This window comes from Brassica napus, chromosome C3 (genome assembly GCF_020379485.1).
Source record: "Brassica napus cultivar Da-Ae chromosome C3, Da-Ae, whole genome shotgun sequence".
Classification (NCBI taxonomy): Eukaryota; Viridiplantae; Streptophyta; class Magnoliopsida; order Brassicales; family Brassicaceae; genus Brassica; species Brassica napus.
Genome location: NC_063446.1, coordinates 41,925,726 through 41,936,475, shown reverse-complemented (window position 1 = coordinate 41,936,475; position 10,750 = coordinate 41,925,726).

The following is a 10,750-nucleotide window of genomic DNA, read 5'->3' as shown; positions in this document are numbered from 1 at the left end:
GGTAAAATGCCCGGGCCTATTACTACATATAGTGTTGATGATGAATGAAGTGGAGGACACTACTACAACTGCTTTATTTTTGAAGAGAGATGGTCCGATTCAGGAATTCAAATTTCGGTTCAACGAGATTTAAAGTAACCGGTGTTTGAACCGAGAACTGTCGATAAACCAGTGAACGAAAGGAGACAAGGACTCGTCGGTGGTAAAAAAAAGGCGTTTTATTAGATCAAGAGACTGCTAAGTCGTGTTACAAAAGAGGCAAGAAACAAGGAAACAAACCGGCGTAAGCTAGTTCGCCGGAGAATACAAGTCGACAGAAATAGAGAAATGAAACCCTAGTTTCTAGCCGAAAGTAAGTGTGTAGTGATTTGCGTACCTTCTTGATGGTCTCCCCTCTCCTTATATAGTCGCTTCGCATTGTCTTCTTAACCTAGTTTACTCTGCCTTTTGGGCTTCGGCTTATCGGGCCTTCGAAGTAAAGCGCTTTGACGAGCCGCTGGAAAGAGTCGATTCAGTCGCTGGCTCGGGTTGGCTTAAAAGCAGAGGGGAGTCTTTCCTTCGTTTTGTCGCCGAGCCGACGATAGTTTTAACTCTATCGGGCCGGGCTTATTCTACCGATGGGCCTTGTGGGAGGATTCAATCCCGTCCCAACAGTAAGTCCCCCCAGTTCGCTAGTAAATGTCCCCACAAGTTCTAGTGAATTTTGAGGTATGGGTCCAGAAGTCGGATGGTTTGGTCCTTCGTCTCGTTCTGTCAACCGGAGCGAGCGGCTCAATCGAAAAGTCTTAGAATCGTTTATGTCGGCATGTTTCGGTCGTTACTTGCATATCGTTCGCTTTGCGAAAGTTGATCCTTTCAATCCTTTTGTATTTTATCTCTCTGGTTGAGTCGTCATTCCGGTCTGGTTTTCGACACTGTTCTGAGATTCCGGTCTGGTTTTCGACACTGTTCAGAGACGCCGGTCTACTCTAAACCGAGATCAGTTTTCGTTCAAGAAGACGGAAAGTCGCGTCGAAAGCGTGATGGCGGCTCGTTTTCGAGGCCCACTTAGGCCCTTTTAGGTCTAATCATAACCTTGGGAGGAACGCGTTCCCTTCCTTTATAAATAAGAGGTGTCCCTCTCATCCTCCCATTCTTCTTCTGCTGCTCCAGGTACTTTCTCTCTCTATCCCTCTACTTCTCTCTCTAGGTTTTTCGCCGTAGAATAGGGGATCTTTAGTTCGTAGCTACAATACTATGCCACCGAAAGCCAGATTATCCCAGAGGGAGAAAGGGAAGGGTAGAGTTTTGGAGCCGCCGATTGATGCGAATCTGGACGCAATCAATTGAGAGGCGCTGATGAACACTGCCAACCTTAGTCTGTCGCAGTGCCGCTTGGTCGCTGATGCGATAGAACAATTCAGAGGTGATGGCGATGGTCAGGATGCTGTCGACGACCCACCGATTCCCATTTGAGGAATCTTCGCGAAAGAGAGGGCCCTGTATCCTTTGCTGGAACGTCCGACGAACGTCGAGGGCCAAGATTGGGGGGAAGTTGAGAAGACTCAATTGACTGTGGGAAGCGTGGAGAAGCTTCTTCGCAAGTGCAGTGGGGTCGGAATCACCTTTATCATCCCTCGATCCGATCAGAGACCATGGTCCCCGCCGTTTGGGTACCATTGCGTCTACGAGTCGTTCTTCGGTAAAGACACCAAGCTATGGTTCCCAATCCCTCGACTCGTCACATCTTATATCTGGCGCCGGGACGTTGCGAGTAGTCGTCTTAATGGTAGTGGAGGCCAAACTTGGTATACCGCTGAATGTCCGGGTTCTCGAGGAATTGACTTATATAAAGCCCCAGCCTCGAGGGATTTACTCGCTACAGATGCGTCCAAACTATAACGTCATTACAGGGCATCCGAACTAGGCAAAACTTTGGAAACAGTTCTACTTTTACGTTAAATCCGACGTCTCGGCTTTTGAGGAGCCACTTCCGAGTGACTCTCGTTATCTCTGAAACCATCGAATCGGTAGATTACTGTTTTGAAACCTTTGTTTCCCTCTTGAGGCTAACCAATCTTTCTTCTTTCTGTGCAGTGAATCATCCGAACACGCTCGACTTTCCGGTAGGCTTCTTTGACGACGCTCGCGCCCTAGCTTCCCATAGCCATCTTCGCTGACCAGATTTAGTCGCGAACGAATTCGTCAAGCATTGAGTCATTTAGACAAAGGTAGATTTGCTTCTCTTTCTTGTTTTTGAGTCGACCCGACTCTGCGATTCAACCTCCTTTCTTTTATCTGTAATCACTGTCGTCGACTGCTGCAGCTGAGTGGGAGTGTTATATTCGGCCAGTGATAGCTCCAAGTAATCACGTTTGAAGCTCTTCAACCGCAAAGAACAAAGGGAAATCAAGAGAGCCAGGAAGATGAAAACTATCCCAGACTTGAGTGCACTTGTAGAGGAGGAGTTGGACCGCCTGAGGAATAGGATGATGTCGATGCTCGACGAGATGGATTTGGACGGGGCTTCAGAAGCAAGTCCCCGAACTGACCCTCCTCCAAGTTCCGTTCCTGACGAAAACGTCGGCCAGCCTTCTAGAACGATCGTGCCTCCCCCAAGTAAAGCGAACAAGAAGCGATCACGGGTCGATCCTACTGTTGAGCCGATTGGCGACGAGACTTCCAAAGTTGTGGGTGCGTCTCAGGCCGGAGAACGTCTGAAAAAGAAGAGGAAGAAAAAGAAGAAGTCGGCTGAGAAATCCTCTGAGCCTGTCGATGAAAACATGTCTCATGGAGTCGACCGTGGAAGCGAGTCTATCAATGACCCTATCGCTTCGACTAGTCCGACTCCATTGTCCATGCATGGCGTCTCTCCTCCCGTGTTGCCTTCGAAGGGGGGGGGAGAAAAGGCCTGATGACGGTGAGGCTTCAAACTCAATCGAGCCGAGCGATCGTTCGGGGGCCTCGGGCCAAGCTGGCGAAGGGCTCGACCGTCCGGGTCCAAAAAGGCCTCAAATGGAGTGTCCCGATCGCGTGGAGTTTTCATATGATGGTAATACTCCGCTTATCTATTATCTACCGAAGTGCGCTGAACTGGTCCGTCAAATCAGATGTGGACCGAAAGGCATGCCGACTGTCAACGATCTCTATTTCAAGGACGATTATGTCGACGGGGGCGGACCAAGCTACTGATAAGTTGTCTTAACGTTCTTGTCGCTTTCTTTCGTTAGTCCCGTTCATGTTCTGACTATCGTTATTTTGGTCTATCAGCGACGGGAGCATGAACTTCTTGGTCGAGAAGTACGACTCCGCCCTCAAAGACACGTTCGTCCAGCTTGGGCGTTCGGAGAAGAGGTTGAAGGTTAGGACGAAAAATATCGCCCGCGCTATAGAGGATTTGAAAGGGGCCATCGAAGCGAGGGAACAGGCGATCGCTCGGGAAAAAGCCGCAGAGAAAAAGGTTGAAGGGCTCAAAGCTCAACTCGAGGCTGCTCAGGGAGAGTTAGGGGAATCTCGCCGTAGGAATGCTGCGCTTAAACGCGAGAGAAGTCGATCGTTTGAGGGATTCTCGGGTGTACGAGGTCACAGAAGAGAGGATAAGGGTTGCGATGACCATGATCGAGAAGTGCACTCAGCCTTTCAACAAACTCCGTGAGCGCGAGGCTCGTTATGAAGACTTCGAGACCGCTAGCTGTCTGTACTATCAAGCGTTCGGTACGAGGAAGTGTCTCGAAATGTTGAAAAGAAAAGGAAAAGATATTCCTCAAGAGACAATTGACTTCTTCGCCGATCGAGAGGCTGAGTATAGCCGGGAGACTAAGAAGCTCAGTGTCGGCCCGTTTCCTGACGAACTCCTCTCACTATCCCCTCTCAAGCTGGAATCCAAGTTTGTAGATGAGCGCGTTTTGGCTAATATCAACCAATTCGGGTCGAACGCGGGGTTGATAGGTCCTAGTACTGCCGTGGCACTCCGTACTCCGAGCAGTTCTTATGGCGAGCAGTCGGGTAACCGTTCGAGGGAGAGCGAACCTGAACCCATTTAAGTCTGGGGCGACCTGGTGAACTCTAAAGAAGCTCCGGAAGTCGCTACTTTGCTTGGCGTTGAGGTTTTGGTTCAGTCTTCGGGCAAGAAGGTTGAAACGGGGGTGCTCGAGATTTCTGATTCTTCCTCGGAAGATCGAGGTGAAGAAGGTCCAGTTGGGAAGACACTTGGTTCGGAGCTGACTGACGTTGGGGCAGCCGAGACTCCGCGGGGATCCGAGCCGATTGAGATTGAGAACGCGAATCTTCCTACGGAGCAGACTGAAGAGCCGAATGTGAACCCGTTGGAGTCCACTGCGGAGGACGTTGAGATTCCTGATGGATCGTCGGTTCCTATCGACGGTGTCGAAGACTAATGTTGTTGTTGTTTCTCTTAGTCTTTTGTTTTTTTCTTTTGGCCCTGTGAGGCTTTGTTGTTGTAACCCCGAATCTATTTCGTTTTGGATTTCGTTATATTTCAATAAGTCGTGTGATTGCTTTTCAGACTTAGAAATCTTTTAACGAGATTTTTCAGTCAGTAATATAATTGAACGGTCGGATTCAGACTCGCGGTGAGCTATTCAGTGAATCGCAGAATTTCATATTTAGACTTAGGGTTTTTAATGAGTTCCGGTTAAGCTGTTTCTATGGGTTCGAGGCAGATCCGGCGACCGTTTTTGTTGTTAGACGGTCTCTGGTTTGGATTGTTGAGATTGAATGCTTAGTACCGACATTTCAAGTCGTCAAGGTGTCCGCGCGCCGACTTCGATGTAAATCGTTGAGTTTCTCGAGCGACAACGGTTTTCAGTTGATCCCAACGTAATTTTTAAGAATTCGGTCGGCCAAACCTGTCTTAAAAATTATGAGATGACCGAAAATTGTCGTCTCGATCGTATCGACCAAGGCCGTGGTACAACCGAAGATCCCTTGAACACAAGTCTGATCAGGACGTGTTTCTATCGTGGGGGTGCGAGTACCAGTACGTTCGTTCGAGAGACAGGGTCGTGCTCGCGCGTAAGCATTGCGGAAGCGGATCGTGCTTCTTCTCGCCGAGAGAGTTTGTTTTTGATTTTTGGTTATAGCTGGACCGATTAAGGCTGAATACGTACCTCTGGAAGAGGATCAAGCCATTCGTAGTTCCTTTACTCCGAGTGAAAGTGGCAGCGGATGCGCATTCACTCGGTGATGCTCCTTTTTTTTTTTGGTAGTGAAAGTGACGGTACATCATTCACTCGGCTATGTTTAGATTTGATCGAGTAAAAGTGACTGATTGTTATTTACTCGATGGCTCGATATTTCCTTTAGGAAAAATATCGTCGGAGATGCATGGAGTTCCATGCTCTGGGAACAGGTTCGCCGGTCGACGTCTCGAGTCGGTAAACTCCTGGTTTGATGATTTAGGCGATTTTGTAAGGCCCTTCCCATTTAGTCCCAAGCTTACCCGCGTCTAGTTCCTTAGTGTTTTCGAACACTTTGCGGAGTACGATGTCGCCTAACTTGAGAGGTCGAGACCTGACCTTCTTGATGGCGTCACGTCATTCTTCAATAGCGTCCAAGGCGTCGAGCAACATGTCGCTGATAAGTTCGACGTTCTGTGGCATTCTTGATCGACGTAGGCTGGTTACGTTCACTTCTGCGGGAGCCATGGCTTCGACTTCGTGAGCCATTGAGAAAGGTGTTGATTTCGTCGCTCCTCGAGGAGTCGTTCTGTGCGACCAAGGGATACCGTCGAGTTCATCGGCCAGCCTCCCTTCTTCAAGTCAAAGCGTTTCTTCAATCCGTCGATTATTATCTTGTTGGACGCCTCGGCTTGACCATTGCTTTGCGGGTACCTCGGGCTCGATGTGTTAAGTCGGATTCTCCACCTTTCGCAGAACTCTCGAAACTTGTTGGATATGAACTGAGAGCCATTGTCAGTCACTATCTCATAAGGCAGGCCGTGGCGACAGATGATGTTTTTCTATTCGAACCGTTGGACTTATTTTTCCGTTATGTTGGCGAAGGCTTCCGCCTTGATCCACTTCATAAAGTAATCGGTTAAGATTAGGACGAAGCACTTCTGTCGGGAGCTTGGCATATGACCGATTATGTCCATTCCCTATCGCATGAAAGGGTATGGCGCCGTCATTGTTTGCAGTAGTTTTGTCGGGCAATGGATGGTGGAGGCGTGTCGCTGGCACTGGTCGCATCGTTTAGCGAGTTCTTAGACGACTTTAAGGTTGGCGTCCATTCGTTCATTGCGGGCATCGTAGTCGCCGCTGAGCTGACTGGTGACGAGTTTCGAGTCACAATATGCACTAATCCTTTTTGCGTTGACCGCCTTGGCGAGTCGTAATCTTGCTATTAGCGAATCGTATTCCGCTTCGTTGTTCGAAGCGGTGAAAACAAAACTGAACGACTGCCTGATTAACTCACCTGTTGGTGACTGTAGTTGGACTCCTGCTCCCGACCCTTTGTTTTTTGACGATCCGTCGACATGGAGTATCCAGTTTTGACTTGGAAGGATTAGGTCTTGTTCCAGCTCTGGCGCGAGCTCCATCAGGAAGTCGGCGAGGACCTGTGATTTTGCCGCCGTTCGATTTTTGAACACAATGTCGTGCTCACTGAGCTCGATAGCCAACTTTGATAACCGTCCAAACTGATTGGTGTTTTGCATTACGGTGTGGAGGGTGGATTTACATCCTCCCTCAAGGCCCATTAAGACAATGAATTAGGTCAAAATTGTTATGAAGCCCTAGCTTCTTCCTTGTATAAATAGAGATACACCTCTCTTTATCATAGGACCCTCTCTTTTCCATTTAGATCTAGAACACTTCTTACAAAGAGTTTATGGATTCTTATATTTACTTTACACTTGTAATCATACTTGTAAAACAATATTTGATCAATAAACTCTTTTCGATGTTCATTTTCCATTTGATTTCTATGTTGATTTCTCTTAAGCCTCAAGAATCTAAGAAATCTAATTCTTAAATTCTTCATTGTATGAATCCAACAAACACGCATTTTTTGGTTCAAACAGTTGGCGCTAGAAGGAGGACGTAGCTTCCTTGCTGATGTGATAACGACAAGGGCCATTTTCTCAAGAGTGGGGTATCGATTTTCTGGGCCGGTCATTCGCTTGCTCATGTAGAAGATTGGCTTCTGTTCGCCTCGATCTTCTCGAATGAGGACGCTTCTGACCGCGGTAGAGGATACCGCGATATAGAGGAAGAGTGTATCACCGGCTTCTAGTTTGGATAGCAAGGGAGGAGTCGTAAGATACTGTTTGAGCTGTCCGAACGCTTGTTCGCACTTTTCATCCCAGACGAAACCCTTGTTTCCGTGTAGCAGCTCGTAAAAGGGGAGACCCTTGTCCGCAGATCCAGAGATAAAGCGGTTTAATGCTGCAATTCTCCCCGTTAGTCGCTGGACTTCTCGGCTGTTCTTCGGGCTGGGAAGGTCAAGTATTGCGGTGATCTGCTTAGGATTCGCTTCGATTCCCCGTTGGGTAACAATGTAACCCAAGAACTCGCCTGAAGTAACGCCGACGGTGCATTTTGCCGGGTTGAGTTTCATCCCGTGCTCGTTCAGCGTTTTGAAGCACTCCATTAGATGATTCAAATGGTCCACCGAGCGGAGTGACTTAACCAGCATGTTGTCGATATAGACTTCCATCTTGTTTCCCAGTTTGTCGGCGAACATTCGATTGACAGGTCGTAGGTAAGTCGCGCCGGCGTTCTTAAGGCCGAATGGCATTACTTTGTAGTAGTAGGTCCCTCTGTCAGTGATGAACGCTGTCTTTTCTCGATCATCTGGATGCATCGTGATCTGATTGTAGCCTGAGAAGGCGTCCATTAAAGTCAGGGGCTCGTTTCCAGCAGTCGACTTGACTAGTCGATCGATATGCGGGAGCGGGTAACTGTCTTTGGGGCATGCCTTGTTTTGATCGGTAAAATCGACGCAAATGCGCCATTTTCCGTTTTTCTTCTTGATGGCGACCGGGTTTGCCAACCATTTTGGATATCGCACCTCTGCGATTGAACCGGCTGCAAGTAGTCGCTCTACTTCTTCGTTGACGGCCTTGCTTCGCTTGGGGCCAAGCTTGCATCTTTTTTGGCGGATGGGCTTGATGGTTGGATCTACATTCAACTCGTGGGACGTTATGGCGGGAATTTTGCCCTTCATGTCCGAGGTTGTCCAAGCGAAAGTTGACATGTTATGCTTCAGGAAGTCAATGATCGCGCGTTGCATTTCTTCGGAGTGGAATGCGCCGACTCGAACTACTTTACTTTGGTGGGAGTTGTTAATCGAGACTTCTATAATTTCGTCTTTCTGAGGCTGGATCTGCTTTGATATCGCGTTGATGCGAGGAGTCGATTGTTGCATCTTTACCGATGCAATCAGTAGGTCGCGTGCGGCCTGCTGGTCTCCTCGAAGTGTCTGTACTTGACCGTTTGGTCCTGGGAACTTCACGCACTGATGATACGTTGATGATATCGCCTTCATCGAGTGTAACCAAGGGGTTACGAGGATTGCTTTATATGGAGCCTTTGTTCGAATGTCGGAGAACTTAACAGTGCGCGTTACCCCGCATGCGTAGACCGGGAGCTTGATTGTCCAGATCATCATCTCGGAAGCTCCGTTGAATCCTGTGGGAGAATGAGATGATGGCTTCATGTCGCGCATGTCGACTTCAATCTTATAGAGTGTATCGCGAAAGATCAGATCGACTGAGCTGCCAGTATCGATAAGAACTTTGGCGACGTCACACTTTGCGATTTCCAACTCGACGAGTAGAAGGTCGTTATGAGTTAGGTGGACGCCGATGGCGCCGTCAGGTGAGAACGTGATCGGTTGATCATTCTCGGGTTTTGATGGCTATTTCTTTGAGGTTACTGCCTGTCGTCGATGATCTTTGACTGATCAAACCGAGTCGCCGCAAGGAGGCGACCCTCCCATAATTACGTTTAGGAATGGGGCGCGCTCGGTCCGTTTGTTCTGCAGCTGGATCCTCAGGTCGCTGGATAAATTTTCGACGGTGGACCCCTGTTTGTCGCTGACCTCGGCTTTCATCTCTTCCAGCTTTCGTCTCAAGTCGGAACGCTTTGGTCGATTGAGCTTGATCCTTAGATCTTCTGATTTCGAGTTGAGCTGATCGCGAAGGTCGACGACTCGGGGCTTTAGATAGGGTCGAACGCTGGTACTTCCGACTCTTTTAGCTCTGGACTCTTCGATGACCGAGCGAAGGTCGTCGTTTGAGTCATGCATGTTGTTGACTGTCTGCGATTTTCGCCTGAGCTTACTTCTCAAGTCGTGCGATTCGTTTGGTCCGTTGTTCTCGCTTGGTCGCTTGCTGGAGTGTTCGTGCGAGTCACAGACTTTGTTGTCTTCCTCTTCGTCTGACGAAGAACTTGGTCGCACGAGGATGACCTGGACGCGTTGACGATTACGAGGTTGCTCTTCCTCGGCGTGTGTCTCGTCCTCGTCTTGTTCGTCTGGCTTGTCGTTCTCTATGTGTTTGGGTCGGGCATCGGCCGTGTCTTGAGACTTCTTGGCTTTCTTTTATTTATTTTTGCTCCCGCTCTTACCATTGCTTGATCTTGGCTTGGGTAGTTCGACATTCGACGTTCCTTTTTCGTAGGATGAGAAGATGCCTGCCGTTTCTCGTGTCGTGCGCCTTGGACTTATGGTAGGTGCACCATTGTTTTAGCTCGGTTGGAGCAGGGCTCGAAGTTGAAGGCGCCGAAGGAGTTTGCGGCTTCTCGTCGTTTTCCCAGACGTTCCAGCCTTTCTCGCGCACGACGACAGTCGATCCCGAGAGATCGTTTTCATCGACAACGTAGACGAAGTTTTTATTCTGGTTGGGCTTGTTGCTCGGAGCATGCTGTCGAGGTTTTTGGCGTGCCTTAGGAGCCGTTGCTTTCGGAGCCGTTGGTTTTGTGGTCGCGTTCATTTTCTTGAGTATCGCTGATGTGTCTTCTTCCATTCGAATGAAGTTGTTCGATCTGGCGATAGCATCTTGAAGCGACTTGGTGGGATTTCGATAGAGATCTTCGTGAAAAAGGGATTTGAAGTAGAGGGTGTTCATCAGAGTGTCAACGGCGATGCTGTCCGGGACATGCACTTTCGAGGCGACAGCTTTGAACTTCTCCATATAGTCGCAGTGGCTCTGGTTTGCACCCTGAGATAGATTCCACAGGTCGGCGAGAGTTGCTCCTTGTCTCGTGAACATGATGTACTGTTTGAGGAAAGCGGCCGACAAGTCGTGGAAGTCGTTGATGGAGTCTTGTTCTAATCCAGTGAACCAACCGAGCGCTGGTCCTTGAAGACTCTCGACGAAGAGTCGACAATAGCCGGCGTCTCTTTCTTCGTCGGAAAAGTTAGTCCGGCCCATCGCAATGTTGAAAGCGGTGATTTGGTCCGTTGGGTCGGCTTTTCCGGCGAAAGTCGGAAGACAGATTTTCTCCGTTGGTCGGTATCGTACGTTGGTGATTTGCCAGGAAAACGGGGTTTTTAGGGTTTCGGCGAAAACATGGTTTTTAGGGTTTCGGCGAGAACGCGTTCGATTAACGGTGCCGAAGTGGGTCCTTGGAGGATCTTGTCTTTCATATCCAGGACCGACTGCTTAAGCTCGGCGAGTTCCTGGATAGTTGTGAGATCTAGGCCGCCGGGTGTTTGGGTCTGGACGGCGTTTGTATTTGCCGTAGTCTCGACGCCGACTGTTCGATAGGTGTCGAACAGCTGTTTTCAAACCGTTGTGGCCGGATCT